The following is an 18,396-nucleotide window of genomic DNA, read 5'->3' as shown; positions in this document are numbered from 1 at the left end:
TCGGCTGTAGTTATAACAACAAGCAGAGGTCCTTCTGTCTGTCTGCTGTGCTCTTTCCCAAGGATGACAGTCCTTTCTCGGCTGTTGTGTAGTACGGAGATGCTGTATGTGCAGAGGTTTCTTGATTTACTGATGCATCTGGCTAAACCAGCCATTTAAATGGAAATATTTTAAATAAATGCAATTAATTGAAATGGAATTTGCATATTATATATGTTTACGGAATATGGATCGTTCATTTAGATATTTTTCCATATTGTCTTTAAGCTTCCCTAATCAACCTGCAGTTTAACTTCTCGGTGATCAGGTTTATTTATCCTATCATTATATCTTAATCTAAACACTGAGAGAGCAAGAGCTGAGGTTGCTTGGAGAGCCTCACAGGGGAGGGACATGCTGTAGGAACACGCAGTTTGCCAAACCGGGCCACACACTCTCACTCTGACCTTGGGCATTCTGAGTCTCATTTTACTGATCTGGAATATCAGTTTAATTATAGTAATTACCTATCTCACAGGGTTTGTGAGGTTTAATTAATGTTAGCAAAGTGTTGGAACTATTTAGCAGAACAGTACTGTAAAAGGCAAGCTCCCTGGAAACCGCAGCTCCCTCCTCCCTGCACAGCCCTAACTTCACAGGCTCCTCTCCTTTCTTCTTCAGAGGAGCATCACGTGGATTGCCTTTTCCCTCCCCTCTCTGTCTATCTCTGTGGTCTCTCCTACTTGAGACTTACCTTGGATGAAAATATGGCCTCTGCCCGGCTTCCCTCGTCGCACCATCACCCCAGGAGCTCAGACACTCCTGACCCAGCAGGGTTGGTATGAACAGGATGAAAGTGGTGTCCGAGTCAGCAGCTGTGGCCATGCACTTCTTGTAAGTCAGAGTGACAGACTGCCCGTCCACAGTTTGAAAGTGAGACTCAAACACCTTTAGTTTGGGTCCATGGTATTAAATAAACTGGATTAGACTTCCAGCTTCTTTCAGAAATGGGGAGATTGTAAACACTGTTCTACATTCCCTCCTGGAAATGGGAGCTGGAGCTAGGATTAGAGAGGGGGTCTCCAGGTTGCCAGCCTTTGTAACCCTCCCCATTATCGGACTCGTGTCCACCTAAGCACTGGAATTTGCAGCTCAGGGCCTGTGAGTCCATTTGTTGCTACTATTCACTGCACACAATGCCTGGCCAAACGGACAAGTAGTGGCTGGAATCCAGCCCATTGCTCTGCTCGCCAAACCCTGTTCTAGTGGGTCTAATTTGCACAAAGGCGTTCTAGGGGCCAGAAATGGCCTGGTTGGTATCCCAGCTATAAGTCAAATAGAGAAGTGAATGTCACAACCGCCTTGATTAGCATTAAAAATTAGCATCCCATCTTTGAAATTATATCCTATAAGGCTATATCTAGATTAAACTTAAAATCATATTCAATTTTATCTTTACCTCTTTTTTTGTGGACCCATTTTCATGTAAAACGCATTCCAATTTGAACTACTTTTCAGGTAGGATGTAAATAATATGAAAATTTTGATTGTGGTAACTGACCGCAGCTGAAACAGGAGCTATATTTAATTGAAAATTAACAGAATGACTAAAAGAGTGATGTGGACAGTCGTAATAATGCTATATTTCTTTCTTTGGGGACAACTGCACTTTGAAGAAGGAGCCGCTGTTCACACCCCCATCTCTCTAACTGCTAACACTGAGCACAGCAGCACTGCTTGAAAGAGCAGAGGTTTTTACCTTTTTGAAAGAGCCTATAACTTGGCTCTTTTAGAATGCATGATGATTTGATGGCATTTCCTTGTTGAGAGTTTCTATTTTTAAAGCTATTCTATTCCTGTAACGTTGGCTACTTTCTATTAGTGCAAAAGAAACAATTCTGTTACCCAACGGCAACACTAATTGATTTACACCTCTTTCTTTACCAAATTTCAAGACTCCAAAATTTGAACAACGTCCTGTGAAATCTAACCTCTAGATGCTTTACTGACCACAAATCTACTTGCAAAAGAAATCTGCACATGTAGATCCTTTCCTTGTATAAAACATATCTTCATTCTTCAACCATACGGAGAAGGGAGGGAGGTAGATTCCTACTGACTACATGTAGGAGAAAATGACTCAAACTGGCTTAAATGATGAGGTCCCAGGTAGCAGGCTCCGGAGAGAACATCCTGTGGCTTTGGTGGAGCTCCTCCCGGCCCTTCACTCAGTCATGATGAGGTCCCAGGTAGCAGGCTCCGGAGAGAACATCCTGTGGCTTTGGTGGAGCTCCTCCCGGCCCTTCACTCAGCCATGATGAGGTCCGAGGTAGCAGGCTCCGGAGAGAACATCCTGTGGCTTTGGTGGAGCTCCTCCCGGCCCTTCACTCAGTCATGCCCGTCGTCTTGGCTCCTCCCTCAGGCAGTTCCTCACAGTTACGTTCCAGTGGTTCCAGTCATATCCAGGCATAAAAGGCATTCAAGGAAAGAAAAGGACTGTCTTTTTGGGGGGCCTATCTCTTGACAGTGATAAAATCTCCTAGAAGCACCAAGGCTGACTTCCACTAAGATCTCATTAGCACGCCTAAACCACCAGCCTCAGAGAGACTGAGGTTGATTTAGTCTTATAAGTGTCTACCGTCCCTGGAGCTGGAAAGGGGACTGTTCTGGAGCATGTGGCAGCGTGGAGGATGGCAACTCTCTGAACACAGTCCTGGTTCAGTGAAGAAAGAGGGAGAAGGAGGGGCACTGGATGCATATTGGTGGGACAATTATCAGTGTCGGTGCCTCCACCACCCCACTTCTGCTGTCTCCGCAAAGCTAACCAGTCCGAAATGTCATGAATCATGCCAGATTATACACGATAAGAGGAGGTCAGTTTGCAGATGCCAGCTCTATCGTGAATGAATTGGTGGGTTATTTTCTCAGTCATGATGTCTATAGGAAGAGCTTGTCTTTAGCAACATGACTTTGTGGTTGCCTCCGCCTATTCTTTCTGACTCCTCTCAAGTTCATCATCTCAGAACTTTGTGCTGTGCTACACAAACTGGGATGCATCTGAGCTTGAGATATGGGGAATCAGGCTAAAAGCTCTGCATATAAGGAGGAAGCAAAGAGAACGAGGAAGTCAAAAGAAATTAAATTAAGAGAAATGCTAAAATTTTTATGGTATGGCACATCTATTTCCATAATTAAGTCCGTTATGAATAATTTCCTTCTATACCTTCTGCTGGCCCTTAAAACTATTACTTTAACATATTCACAAGGTATCAGAAGCAAAGTAAATAGCCAGTCTTTAAAATTTCAAGTTGATCCCCAAACTGACTCAAATTTGCAAAAATCTGGCATAATTTAAAAGTAAATAAATAGAAGCAACACTTAGCAGAAGGTCCCTAGCGTCAACAAAGCTGTGCACGTTTTGTTTATTTATGGGATCCGTGCAAAGTGTCATATTCATTTAAAGTTTTCAGCACAAGAGTGATTGATTTTAAAAATTGAATAAAATTAAGGAGCAGAAGCATTCCTTAAACCTAAAAGTTTGGTAAAAGGAAGAATGACTATGTTTTGTAATATTATACTTGGGAAAACATTTTTCTCTTTTATGTCTGTTTAGATTTTTTTTTGAAAGGTTGACTGTGAGGAAAATAGGCACCATTTCTCAAAAGCATATTTAAATTGGGATGTGACAAACCGCACCCTTCTTATAACCCTGAATGCTGCTATGGTTAAGTGCTGAAATATCAAAGTGAAATCTCCTATATGTCTTTTTTATTCAATGAATTTTTACAGGACTCCCAAAAGACAAAACAATTTAAAATCCCTATCCTTGTGGAACTCACGTTCTACCATCATCTTCTTCAGCTGACGGCCATCCGCTCTTCCCTCCTGGTCTGGAGTCTTTCCCATCACATTTCAATTGGATAAACGTTTCTTAAACACCAGCTATGTCCCCAGCACAGCACAGGGAATGAGAAGCTGCCTTGGAGAAACGAATACCAGGAGAGGTGTAAAGACAGGGAGGAAACCACACAGATGCAAGGACAATCATCTCACTTCCCTTTTTAAAAAGCAGAATTTAAATGAATAGGTGAACTGGACCGAAAAACAGAGTCTGAAAGCCTCCTTATTGGAAGTCTAAATAGAATGCAATGACAGCAAACAGGAAGGACTGGACCATTTGGAGGGCGGGTACGCTCCTCAGAAAGACCTCAGAAAGGAAGTCTTCTTCAATGGAATGACTAACAAGTGGGTAAGAGGAGAAAGAATATTTGGTGTGAAGGAAATAGCATGAGCAAAAGCTGAGGGGACACAGGTGTTGATCAGAGCCCACAAATGAGTGTGGTGCATGTGGCTACAGTAAAGGGACCCCAAGAAGAGAAAAAGTGATGGGAAATGAAACCCAGGAAGAACAGAGTACATAACCTGGAATGTTATGCTGAGGAAAAAAAGGCCTGCTTAGCAGGAAAAAGAGGCCATTCAATGTTTTGAGTACAATATATTCCATCTATATCCTAAAGACTCCAATATGTACATCTCCAATCTGGATTTTTATATCTAACTGTTTGAAAATTATACTTAATTATACTTAAATTGTCTAAGATTGAATACAGCTTCTCCTGACATCACCAAAACTGACCCTCAGTTAATGGCAACTCCATCATTCCCGTTGCTCAGATCAGAAATTTTGGTGCCATTGTTGACTCTTCTTTATCCCTCACAGTCCACATCTAATTCATTAGCAAATCCTATTTGCCTCACTGTCACATGCATCAAGAATCAGACCACTTCTTTCCACCTCAGCTGCTAACGCTTGGGTTGGTTCCACCAGCATCTCTCAGCTAGAGACTCTCAGGACTGGTCTGCTCCTTTCTCCTTCTCAAGTATGGTCTATTGTCAACACTGCAGCCACAGTGATGCTGCCAAAACAGAAGTCAGACTTTTCATGGCACAGTGTGAAAACCCTGGTGGCTCTCTATTTCCTTCAGAGTAAAAGCCAGCACCCCTATAGTGGCTAAAAGGGGCTGCATGATCTGGCTCCCTTTCACCGTCCTGCCTCATTTCCTCCGTGATCAGTGCTCCAGTCTCCTTGCTGTTCCTGGAATGGTTCAGATTGATCCTCCTGAGACCAGGCAGAGCTGTTCCCTCTGCCTACTTGCTCTCCCCATGTCCACCTGGACACTCACTCGCTCCCTTCATGCTCTTCTCCAGTGACCCCTTCTCAGTGAGGACTTAGCTGTCCACTCTTTAAAATGCCACCTACACCCCGGCACTCCCTAATTTTATATGTCAACCTGATGGGGCCACAGGACACCCAGGTATTTGGCTAAATGTCATTTCTGGATGTGTCTGTGAGGGTGTTTCTGGATGAGATTTAGCACTTTAATCTGTAGACTGAGTAAAGCAGGTGGCCCTCCCCAATGTGGGTGGGCCTCATCCAATCTGTTGAGGTTGCAAAGAGAACAACCTGGCAGAGGAAGGAGAATTGGTGCCCTATGCCTGGTTGTTTGCAAGCTGGGACATTGACCTTCAGGCATGGACTGGAACTTACACGGCTGATTTCCTAGCTCCCAGGCCTTCAGACTCAGGCCAGAGCCCCATGTCCAGCTCCATATGCCCAGTGTAAGCTAATTCCTTACTCCACATGTATGTCTCCTATTGGTCTGTTTCTCTGGAGACGTCTCACTAGTACACTATTTTCCTTGATAGTATTCCCCACCCCTCAACAGTATTAAACAACGTATTTTTTAAAATCGTCTGCTCACAGAAGGTGAGCTATATGGGAACAGGGACATGGTTTTGTTCAAAGCTGTGCATAGTGCAGGGCATAGAGTAGTAACAATAAAAACACAAATAAATCAGAGCAATATAAAATATTTAAGTGAGAGAATAGTTAATATATGAAGTTACCAATGGAAATTTAAGAATTGAATGAGAAGCCCAAATGATAGAACCAGCCTTGGAAATGAGTAAAGACAATGTTCTTTTGAAAAAAGGAGTGAAGAGTGAGGATGAAGCAAAGAGGAGAACTGACGGAGTACAAAGACAGATCCTGAGGTAGTGAGGTGGGGATGAAAATAGAGATCTCAGTTCTGACGGCCTCTGTCCTCTCCATGAGGCAGGAGGTGAGCAATGTCTGGGAAAAGGGAGGGCGTGAGGGCAAATGTGGGCATCAAATCAGCAGTCAATATCTGAAACGTTAACTTTGGAATTCAGGGAGTGGGTCCAGGGTTTTCCACATATCTGGAACATATGAAAGGCTCGATGGTGAGTTGACTTGAATTCAGTTATGTAGCTAGAGAAGGTAAATTGGTTGAAACCAATACTGATAGTTCAACCTATAAGGAAGAAATCTGCATTTTTGCAGTGGACTTTTGGCTGCTCAGGAGCAGAACAGTGGCTGTGTGCTTGGACTGAGTTAGGGTGGGTGGTTAGCACGGCGAGTGTGGCCAGACTTGACAAAGATGATGAAACTAAGAGGCCTGCAAAGAATGTCTTTGAAACTGCTTTTGTTTTTTTAAAAAATATTTTGAAATAAGCCATGATAAGCCTGGTAGCTTGAAAGAATAGGGTCTGGTAGGATGCAGGGAATTGACGATAAAAGGGCAAGTTTAATTACACAAATTACCACTAGGATCAGCGCTGTCCACATCTGGCACGCCTATTGACTTTTCTCCTCTTTGTTGTGAAATCAATCAAATATACTAAAAAGTATAGGGAGTAATATAATTAATACCATAGATTTAACAACATTTATAATATTCTTTCTGTATTGGAAGTTATTAATTATTGATTCAATTGTTTAATATATATAAGCCTATTCAGATTGTTAGTTTCTTCCTGTGTGAGTTTTAGCAACTTGTGTTTTTCAAGAAATTGGCCTGTTTCCTCTAGGACCCCCAATTTGTGGCACAGGCTTGCTCATGGTCTCCTTTGATTACTCTGTCAACATCCACGGGGCCTGTGGTGGCGTTCCCTCTTCATGTCTGATATTAGTAATTTGTGTCCTCTCTCTTTCTTTCTTAGTTAGCCTGGCTAGAGGTTTCTGGACTTTATTGATCTTTTCAAAGAACTAGCTTTTGATTTCATTGATTTTCTCTACTGATTTCCTGTTTTCAATTTCATTGATTTTTGTACTAATTCATATTATTTATTTTCTTCTGCTTACTTTAGGTTTAATTTGCTCTTCTTTTCCCAGGTTTCTAAGGTGGAAACTTAGATTATTGACTTTATATTTTTCTTCTAATAGATGCATCCAATGCTATAAATTTCCCTGCTTTCACTGCATCCCACAAATTTTGACAAGTCATACTTTCATTTTCATTTAGTTCAAAATATTTTTAAATTTCTCTAGAGATTTCTTCTTTGACTGATATTTATTTAGGAGTATGTTGCTTAATCTCCATATATCTGGTATTTTCCAGTTATCTTTCTGTTATCGATTAGGCACTCGGGTCTTCTTCACGTAATTGCTTTTTTTTTTTCCTGTGAAATGTATCCGCTTTTCTGTTAAAGCGGGCTGCACTGCCTGGATTTTACCTCCCTGGCCTAGTGAATGCCGCTCCTTGCTCCAGGGCTGGTGCTGGCTCATGATCCTGAGCTGAATTCCTCTCCGACAGTGGCCCTCAATGGACAGCGCAGCTTCCCTCAGGGTGGTGACCCTCCCAGGGGCGCCCACACACAGGGACAAGTCAGTTCAAGAGGCCCCACGGTCAGTCCGCCTGCCTCAAGTCGGTCCAACTGTGAAGGGTCGGCCCAACTCCAGAACTCGCTGCGGGAGCAGTTGAGTCCTCTGTTGAAAGTACATGACAGTTCAATTCCTTCATCTCTTGTCCCTCACAACTGCTGTTCCTGAGACCCCTACCCTGTGCTCCTCTGCACACAGAAAGCAGTCTTAGGAGCTTTGACCTACGCCAGCGGTACTGGAATTGACCCTGGGAAGCCGAGTCTAAAATAAGATGTTTGGAGCCAGATCACCTGCCAGACAAAAATGGCAGTAAAAACATCCTCAGTGGGGGTAGATTGCAGGTCCCGGCATCTGCTTGTGGTGAAACTACTAAAACATTAAATGGTGCGGAACTGGGAGCAGATAAACGTTAAAAGGAACTCACTGGCAGGTATGATTTCTCAGGAGTGGGAGAGTTTCAGAGATAATAGTAGTTTTCAGAACTTTGGAATTTTAGAGCTATTTCCGAGGGCCATTGATAAGTTGGAGGCAAGGAAGTCCGAGGGTGATGAATCAGCAATGTAAGTGGCAGTAGGAAATGCAGAGGGTCTCCTCTGGCCGGTGGAGAGCGAGAGCTGAAGATTCCGAGTTTAATTAAAGAGGAGGAGAGCTCTTTGGAAAGTGGAACCCTCAATGCCAAGGGGTCTGCTCTGCCAAGGTCAGCTCCCAGAGTGGGGAGGAGTAGAGCTCTGAAACCTGGGATCTGGAGATCTGGGTTGAAGAACCTCCAAGCTTTAAATCTCCAGATCCTCCTGAGCCCTTTGAGGATGTCAAAGTGACCTATTCCTCCTGTTAACTAATGGACTAGCCTCCTTTGCTTGAGGTGTCTTCCTTACAAGAACAAATGTGCTCTTCTCAGGGTGTGCCCCCCACCCCCAGACACTAAGCCAATAACTAGGACGAAGTCACGACCCAGCCCGCCCCGTCTGGGGAAGCGCTCATCTCCTATAGTTGCAAAGGGATTGCAAGCTGGAGGCAAAGCCGGCCAACACAAACTGCCCGGATCCAGGAGCCTCCTCGTGGGCTGCCTTCTGAGGCTGTGAATAAAAGAGAGTTATCTGTTGTGAGAGCACACCCAGGGTGCAGGACTTACAGCTCCCACAGAGTCCTTGGGAGGGGAGCAGAGGAGGTGCTGAGAGGGCTCCTAGAAGCACAGAGCGGGGAGGAGCTGCACACGTGAGGCAGAAGGGCTGGAAGTGCAGTGACTCACAGCTGTGGGGCGTCCACAAGTCACAGAAATGGGGCACCTGAGAGCATACACTGAGCAGATCAGAAAACCTTCCAGACCACCACAGTAAAGGAGAGAAAATTCCACCTTCAGAGGAATAAGGGCTGTGCGCATTGCCGCAGAGTTCAGCGGGGCGGTCCTCCAGAGCCAGGGACGACAGCAGGAGAAGCTGTTAATGACCCGGCTCCCTGACAGCCTTGGGACTCCCAGGTCCTCTAATTAACAGGCGAGGTGGCAGTGCCGACCTGCGGAAGCCAGCTGGAGCAATTACTACAGTGGCCTCAGCGTGGCGGCCGGGCGAGGACCTGCAGGGAGCTGCACCGGAGGTCCTGGGGTGAGGTGTCTGGGCACAGCAAAGGTGCTGCTCAATCCTGCAGACATGACAGAGCGTGGTGACCTCACCCAGTCCCCCAACACAGAAGTTTCAAGCTCTTACCCACATTCCAGACCTGAGCCGGTTTTCGGACCTAGAAACTGTTGATGGAAGGAGAGACTTTACCTCAGAAGAAAGAAGAACACGATGCCACTGCACGGGGACACGTCACAGTCCCCCAGTTCCTCCCAGGGGAGCCTGCCACCACGTGGGAGATTGTTCCCTGGAGTGAGGGAGGGAGCCCAGACCTTCCCAGATCTCTGAGGGCCCACGTTGACACGGAGAGTGGGAGGCCCGAGGCACCGTCATGGCTTCCTCTTCCGGAGGGAGTCGGGAGGACTTAGAAGTGAAGTCTTAGGCGTGCCTCGCCTCGCGGTGGGTTCACTGGGACGACGGGGTTTGCAGACTCTGGCGGTCTGTGAAGGCACAATTGGAATAGACAGAATTACCCCACGCTGGCTGCTTGGCACGCTGGTTAAGAGCCATCGCAGTGGGAAAGGCAGAGGCCGAGCCTCTGAAACTTGCCCCTCTCAGTGGTCTTGGACATGTTAGCGTTGAAACCAGGGAGAGTGAGCAGAGATTATTGCCACTATTAAAGACACTGTCGGCTCAGGAGTAGTGACCCTCATTAGATCTCCACTTAATGACCAGCTGGGCCCCTACAAAGCCCGGGTGGACTGGGCCTGCAGACTTCCCACGGACACTTGCTTAGTCAGGTGTGGTCTCTGCAGCGCTGGCTGACCGCTCCTCAGGGACGGGTGTGCAGGATGTCTTCCTTTCCACCTCTTCAGAAAACAGGGCTGGAAACCCTTCGTGTCCGCCTCAAACGGACGACCGCACACGGTCACAGTCTTGGTTCAGACTGTGTTAACCCTCCCACACGAATCGAGACACAATCTGAAGGCACCTCCACTGCCAGTTCTTCAAGCCTCGTGGACACGTTCCCAGAGGAGAGTGCTTCCAGCAGGGCCCCATGAGGGTCCTTCACCTCTAAGCTCTGGCTGCCACAGGTCACTGTGGGCTCCTTGGGCCTCTTTCCTTCCCCCCTTGGTTTTCTTCCAGGAGAATTCTCCAAAAAACTCCTGAATGCAAACTGCAGGGTCTGACAGTTTTTCCCGGGAACAGGCCTTCAACAACTTCTCACTTGCCATAGGATTTACCCATTTATGTCCTTATTGCTCATTTTCTCTTTCTTCCCTGGAGAAGGGGAGACCCATGAGGGCAGGAATTTCTGTTTGCTTTCTCCCCAGTGTCGTCCAGCCTCCTAGAACAGACTGTGGCTCACTGAAAGTACTCTGGAAACTTCTGGATCCATGTGTGTGCATGTGGAGGCTTGACTTAGTGACTTCACTCCTGGGCCCGAGGACTGGCTTGCAGCTCCAATGGCACCTTGTGTGATCTGAACCTTTTAAAAATCTACCTTCTGAGAACTGAAGGCCTTGTGTGAGTATATCTAGTGACCATCTAATTTGCTATTAACTTTTAGATAGCTTTAAAAGTTTTCAAATTATCTCAGTAATAAATATTTATATTTACTCATATAGCATAGAAAAACACAACGGAAAGGTAACATTACCCCCAAAGATAAATACTATTGTTAGATGTTGGTCCTCTAACACTTCTCTCTAAGCACTACATGAACATGTTTTTAATTTTACCTAGATAAGACATTGTATCTTATTTTGTGCTATTAATATTTTTACCTTTGTCTTGTTTTGATTTCTTGCGCTACCTCCAGCCCAATTGCTTTCCCCATCACCAAGGATAATAGTCTACTTTTCTCTGTGCACGCGTGATCATTTGCAAATGCGCTTACATCTTTTGAGTTGGGCGTGGTTTGTTTCAGGAATGTGATGGACAGAGGCTCCATCTGGATCCCCCTTCAAGAAGGACTGGCAGCAGGGAGTGCTGTCAGCAGGTGCCCTCAGCTCCCAGTCCATCCAGGGGCTGCCTCAGCTGCAGAAAGCTGCCCCTCAACGCCACACCATCTCCTGGGCAGCGCACATCATGGCGTCCGAGTGTGACTTGCTGGCCGTTTTGGTCCCATGCAGGGACATGCTGATGGCTCATCTTAGCTCTAGACCTCCCCACGGGGTGGGCCAAGACTCTCAGCAGGCCGGTTTCACAGTCCAGTTTCACCCTCAGCCCAATCTTGCCTTTTCCCCTCCCCTTCACAGATGTTGATTCTAAAACACTCCCTAACAAATATCGTAAAGTTTAAACTCTGTCTTGGATCCTGCTTCCTGGAGAATCCACCTGAGTAAGGGATCCTGGGACGTCTTCATCTCTGCATCTTTTCCCCTCACTCTAACCACGGACTCTGCCCAGACAAGTGACACAGATCTGGTGGATGACTCTGACCCTCTCCGGGGTTTTCATGTACCACAACTTGTCCAACTTTCCGTACAATGGGATGTCTTAGTAGTTTCCAAATTTTATTTTCAACCATACAAAAAAGTTCTGACATAAATGTCCCTGTCATAGACCAATTTAAACTCAAAATTACATGATTGGCTGCAAAATTCCTGTGACTTTTTTTCACTAATCAGTTCTCCTTTATTTCTTTAATGAAGTCCACAGTAACCCACTTACACTTTATCTACTTTCTGAGAATTCCAGTATTATCAACACAGGCCAATAGCTTATGGAATTCATGGCTGACATTCATACAATTAAACTCCTCCATAATTTCTTTGCCATTCTTTTTAATTTTGTGAAATGTATGAAAATGATACTATCAATATTCTTCTCTAGCTGGGATAAATAATTCCCATAAAAGTAATAATGCTACCTTTACTCCTCTCTTAATCTAATCCACATGCAATGGAAAAAATATTAAAATCTATAAATTTTGAAATCACAGACTAGGTTGGAATCCCGGCTACACAAACATTGCACATCCAAACCCAAGTTACTGGAAAGTCTCAACTTCAGTTTCCCCATCTGTAAACTGTACCCACCTCACTGGGTTTTAGTGATCCCTAATCTGTACAGAACTAAAGATTCCGTGGGGTCATTCTCTGGCACAGTGCTTGCATAGAGAAGATGGTCTATAAATCGTCACAATTATTTTCTTCAAAATTCTTGGATTTTAACGCACGTGTGTGTGTGTATAAATGCTATACTCACATTTTTTCTAAGAGTTGTTTATTTTGAAAGAAATATACCTTTATTCTGCTTAATGAGACTAAAGAACACTATCTCGTGTGGCCTTTGCGATATCTAATTACGTGCATTTACCTCCTTCTAAAATTTCAGGTTCACTGTATTTCCCAAGTCATCAGAATATAGTTCACAGCCCACATGAAACATAAGTGGATAGAACAAGTTTATGGACTTTGTAAATTGAGTCAGACTTTCAGTTTCAAAACAGGGAAACAAAATCCCAACAACACAGGTTCAAGGAGCCAGGTCGGACCTCGACCAGGCTGCTGCAGAGGCTGCAGCACAGACAGCCGGTGTCCTCTCTCCTCTCTGCTCCAGTGTCAGGAGCTGGATTCCTCAGCGGTGGTGTCCGTGGGCCTCCAGTGCACAGAGAACAGGATGGTGCCCTTTTCCCAGAGGATGCTAGGATCCTTATGGGCGATCCTTATAGGTGATATGCAGTCCTGTTATGTAGCACCAGGAGTTCAAAGTTTCCTTTCCCTCGTTCTGTGACATATTCTCTATTTGGCAACATTTTACCCTTGGTTTTTATTCCTTTGACCTCCTAGCTTTCTTCTTGGACTATTTCTTCCACCCTGTCTAGTAACTCTACTAATCCAGGTGTACAGAAACATTGCTCATGATCTTTCATCTCTTCTCAGGGGAAATATGACTCAACTCAACCCAGAATCTCTTGCCTGTTGGAAACTAGGTACTTAATTCTTGAGCTGGAGAACTGAGGGTAGAGTTGGAGAAGCAGAGAACCTCCAAGAGAAAAGACAGGAGGGCGAAAAGTTCTCCTTTAGAGACATCTCTCTAAATCTTTACTCAAAGCTGTGGCAGCAGAGAGTGAATCCAAGAGGGAGCCAGACTCCGTGTTGGTACAGTGCTTACTGAGACATTACAGCACAAAAGCTGCCTTACTCTTTGGGGAGTAAAACAAAGTAACATTTTGGGAGGAGCTGTTAGAAGATCCAGTGTAAAACAAATATTCACTTTGGAAAACCTTGTGAAACGTATCTATAATGTCTTTATGAAATCTTTTAGTTAGTGGTTCACAGTCTGGGCATTACCTGTCTCCCTCTGAAGCATCTGAAAACAGACGGGGGCACTTCAGATCATCAGGATGGCTGAGGAGTACTACTTGCATGTCACTGGCAGTCACCAAGGATGTACACATTCTGTGGGTATTCCTGGAAATCCAGCCCAATAAAGAGTTGGTTTACACAAAATGTCACTGATACTCTAATTGAATATACAACAGCGTAGATGCAGAAATGCTGCAAGGCGAATTAGAAAGTCACTGTTTTACGTGTTCCCCGGTAGGATTCAGTCTGTAACACAGCAGTCACTCCCACACAGTCACCTCTAACTGGCCACATACATACGTTCTATGGTATTCAAGCTGGTCTAGTCAATAGCAGGGCTAGAAAGTCAAAATTGTCTCTTGCTGTGGAAAATCAGAAGATACATTATCTAGCAGATAGCATCTTGTTCCCTTCTATGACACACTTGTCATCAGCTGAGGACTCTTGTTTTAAAGAAAATATGAAGAAAACAAGCTGCTCAGACTCAGAGAACAAATCTCAACCAGGCTGAAGGTTTTTAAATACATGCAGACATACACACACATACAAACACAGAGATATCCACACACAACTCGTTACTCAAATTAGCGAAGACCCAGACAAGCTATGTTTACGAAGAGAAAAGTTCTCTGAGATGGAGTGTTTTGATAAAATGTAAATGATAATGCACAGGAACAATATTGGGCATCCTCAAGATACAGACACTGAGGGCTGAGAGATGCACAATCACATCACAGTGGAAATGGTTGGACTAGTCACAATTTCCCAACCTGCTGAGAACCTCTGCCGGCTGGAAATGCTTCCAGCTCTTTGTCAAAGTGCCCTTGCTCATGGGACAGAGATTCATGCATTTTCATCACCGTGTGGAGAAAGTCACACTTGCCTTGGTTAAGAGCTGTAACACAGTTTTTCTGACTAGCATTGGGTGCTCAGAAATGACTACAGAATAGAACCACTGAGGACAGTTAGAATGATCCCCTGTTCCTTTTGATGTGTGCATCTGAATGGGTACAGAGTTTTTCTTTGCAACACTGGATTCAACAGTTCTTTTAAAGATCTTATTGCAAAGTGATTAGTTAATCAGAGATTTTACTTAATATCTGAATAATTTTCATCAAGGAAAGATTTTGAAGGGCATTCTTGTTTTGAAATCACATAAATGGATACAAGGTCCTCCTTGCTCCTAGGCCCATGTTCTAACCTCTATGTGCTAGTTTCTACATGCTACAATTCTCAAAAATCATTTCCCCTTTTTTTAACTCTTTGCACTAGCAAATGAAAAAAGATACTATTATGTAGGAGAGGTTCCCTCCAAAAGTACAAATTGCAAATAATTTCATTAATACAGTCAAAAATATTAAGATCAGGTTCACAGCAGAAAATCCCATTCATTGTTAGGCTTTAAACTTTCAGTGATATTTGAATTCTACCCCACATTTAAACAAAAGTCTAGTATCTGTGGTCCAGTTCAAGGTTCTCTTTGAAGAGAATCTGTGAGACACTTTTACAGAGACACAGAGAGGAGCAAGGGACAGGAGACAGGAACTGCCGTCCAGCAGGACCAGGAGAGAGGTGCTGCCCCACAGTCTGATCCTCTGCAGGCCACGGAGCAGAGGCTTTCGTCCTACTGTTCTGATCGTCTCTGTGCCATACGATGCATAAGTGACATCTGAGGTTCCCTGCTCTGGAATGTTAGGTATTATGAGAAGAAATGGGCCTGGGACCATCAGTTGGTTTCATCCATTGCTGGGATGCAGGCAGAACTGCCTGCTCCCCTGGGTGGCACTCCTTGCTGAGTTAGCCTCTAACTGCTCTAACCCTCATCTTCCTCAGTGAGGTTCATCATGTGAAAACGACAACTCCCGGCTCCAACACTGCAAAAAAATCTTTGCTTTCCTGAACTTTCTACGGAAGTTCCAGCGGAAGCATGGAAAATAAAACAAAGGAAGAGACTGATAGACTTAACCACCTAAATGAAATAAAACACTCTTCGTGCCAAAACTATGAATGAAAATACAAGGCAACTTCCCAAATGTAAGACTATGTATGAGGAACAAGCCAAAGCATAAAGTCTTCATATGTGAGAAGGTGCACACATATTCAAAAGAAAATTATAAGACTCACGTTTTAGAACACGAATAGATAACATAAAAAAGAAGTCACAGAAGTCAAAATTGATATGGTTAATCAACCTATGAGTAAATGTACTCGACTGCCTGAAAAGTCAGCTATTTTCCTTTTCCCATCCTCCACTTGTCCACATTTCTAGACTTTTATTTTATAATTTCAATCTCTTCTCACCCTTCCACTCACCCAGTCCACTTCTCAAGTACTTACATCCCTCAGCCTCCACTGAGGAAATAGAAGTAAGCAGCACCACAGCATCAAACCTGTAAATCCATCTGCCTTTGCTCCTCTATTCTCTGCCTATCCTTTCATCATCATGGTTGGAACATGGCCAGTATCTCTGTTAGCTGCAGTTACAAAGATTCTGTAAGACAAATCACCCTGAAATTCAGCAGCTTAAAAAATACTCGTTCGTTATCTCATTCGCTAGACTACAGGTTGGCTGGAGCTGTTCTGCCTCACTCTGCACATCAGTAGGATCATGGGGATGGCCCTGCCCCATCAGACTCATTCGAGACTCAGGCTGAAGGGGCAGCAGTTTCCCAGTGGAAGCTCCTCTCCTGAGAGTCTGGAAGCTTCCAGGGGGGAGGGAGGAACATATGACACTTCTTATGACAAGGTTTGGATAGGACGTGCTGTCACTTCTGCCCATATCTCACTGGCCACAGCAAGTCACTTGGCCAAGTCTAGCAGCCGTGTATTGGGGAAATCATCTTGTGTCTACAGGAGGGAATATAGGGTCACATGGTAAAGAGCGTGAACACGGCCAGGGGTGAAGAACTGGGAACAGAAATGCAGAGATAGACAGGTGTTGAAAGGAGTGAACAAGACAGAGGCAGTTTATAGAAATCAGTCTGCTAAGGAGATGGAAATTACAAGTGGAGAGGTGCGGGCTACAGATACGTGTCAGATTTGAGGATCGTAAATACTTAGTGGATACCTGAAATCACTTTTGAGGATGAGTTCTACAAGAGAGAATCAGAATGAAGAAAGAAAAACTCCAAGGACAGAATCACATATTTAACGGACAGCAAAGGATTAGGATCTCTTGAAAGAGATGGAAAAAGAAGGTCCAAGGAGATAATGTAAACCATGAGAGTGAAAGAAATAACTGAAATCAAGAAGGCAGTGAGATTCCAGAAGGTGAGTCATAACCAAAATCCTGCAGAGTTCAAGAAGACCATAGGCTGACGAGTGTCCACTTGATGTGACCATTAAGAAGCTGTTAGTGATGTTGGTGGTGATAATGCAGTGGTGAGCCAGGGCCAGGTGCTGGATTGACGTGGGCTGAGGAAGTAGAAACAGTGAATGTGGTCTACTGACTTCGTAAGTGTAGATGTGAAGGGAAGAAAATGACGAGGAAGCTGAAAAGGCTTGAAGGGTCAGTAGAGAGGAAGGCGTAGAAGGTGATGGAACTTAAGGTCCTCGGTGCTTTCTTCTCAGTCTCGTCTTCTGTTTTTCCTCCCCGTCATGCTTCAGAGCCCCTGGAGTTGCTTGACGGGCCATGTTGCCTCATCTGGACAAGCCATTTTGTCAACTTTCCCCACTTGAAATAGCCATTCCTAGTAAGGCTGTCTCCTGTACCCCGCATGCCTTTACAGGAACAATGATTATGGGTACCTACTCTGCACTGGGCACTGTCTCCAGGGCATTAAGTCAGTTGTCTCTGTGAACTGTCACCGAAACTCTGAAATGTAGGTACAATTGCCCCCACTTCATAGGTGAAATCTGGACCTAGAAAAGTGGAATGACTGGCCCAATTACACATCTTGTACCTGGTAGGTCAGGAATTTGAATTCACGACTGTTTGACTCCAAAACCTGTGTCCTGGTTCCAGCTGAATTAAGCATCCACTCCTCTGTAAATCTCCCCTGGCCCAAGGGAGTGAGCCTCCCGTGAGCAGTGGGTGGACACATGAGGTTCTGCATCACAGCAGATCAGTGTGCATCTCCCCCACCTTTGCAACACTGATGTATCTTGCATGTGTCAACTCTAGTGCTGATTACAACATATTGTAACATTAAAAAATGTAAAGAGACTCTCAGAGCCAACGAGGAGCCATACAAGGATTTGAGTATTCAAGCAGGGAGTGACATATCGCTTAGAAAGCTGAGAGAGAAAACACTTATGCTAATAGGGAGAGTGAGTTGGAAAGGAAGAGACTGGAAGCAGAGTGGTAAAGACTAATAATTTCTAAGTCCAAGTGGGAGAAATGAGGGCCTAAGACAGGGGTCATGGAGAGGGTAGAGAGGAGGGGAAAGAACTGAGGACGTTTAGGAGCAACACCACTGGGACGTGGCCAGTTGGATGATGAGGGGTGATGGCAGTGTCCCAGCTGAGTGGACTGAATGGATGATGTGTCTCGCCGAAACTGGGGATACAGGAGAGGGAACAGAGTTGAGGCGGAGAGGTGCAGCCAACTGAGAAATACATGTGAGACGTGGAGGAGAGGGAAAAAGATCACAACAGAGAGCTCCCAGGTCAGGACACTTACATCCAAGTCTGAGAAATTCTGTGTCCAATTCTCATTCAATCTTTAGGAAGTTTTATTGTTTTATTTCCTAATTATTGATTGTGGATTTTGACTCAGAAGGAGCTGGTAACCAAACCAATTTCTATATGACACTTCTTAATAGAACACCATTTCACAAAGTTTCCCGTGACAAAATAAAAGTATATTCTTCAGAAATATTTTCTTTTGCTCTTGCCATAAGCAGCATGAGGTGATCTTTGA

This window comes from Equus przewalskii, chromosome 2, assembly GCF_037783145.1.
Source record: "Equus przewalskii isolate Varuska chromosome 2, EquPr2, whole genome shotgun sequence".
NCBI classification, from domain to species: Eukaryota; Metazoa; Chordata; class Mammalia; order Perissodactyla; family Equidae; genus Equus; species Equus przewalskii.
This window is presented reverse-complemented; position numbering follows the sequence as displayed.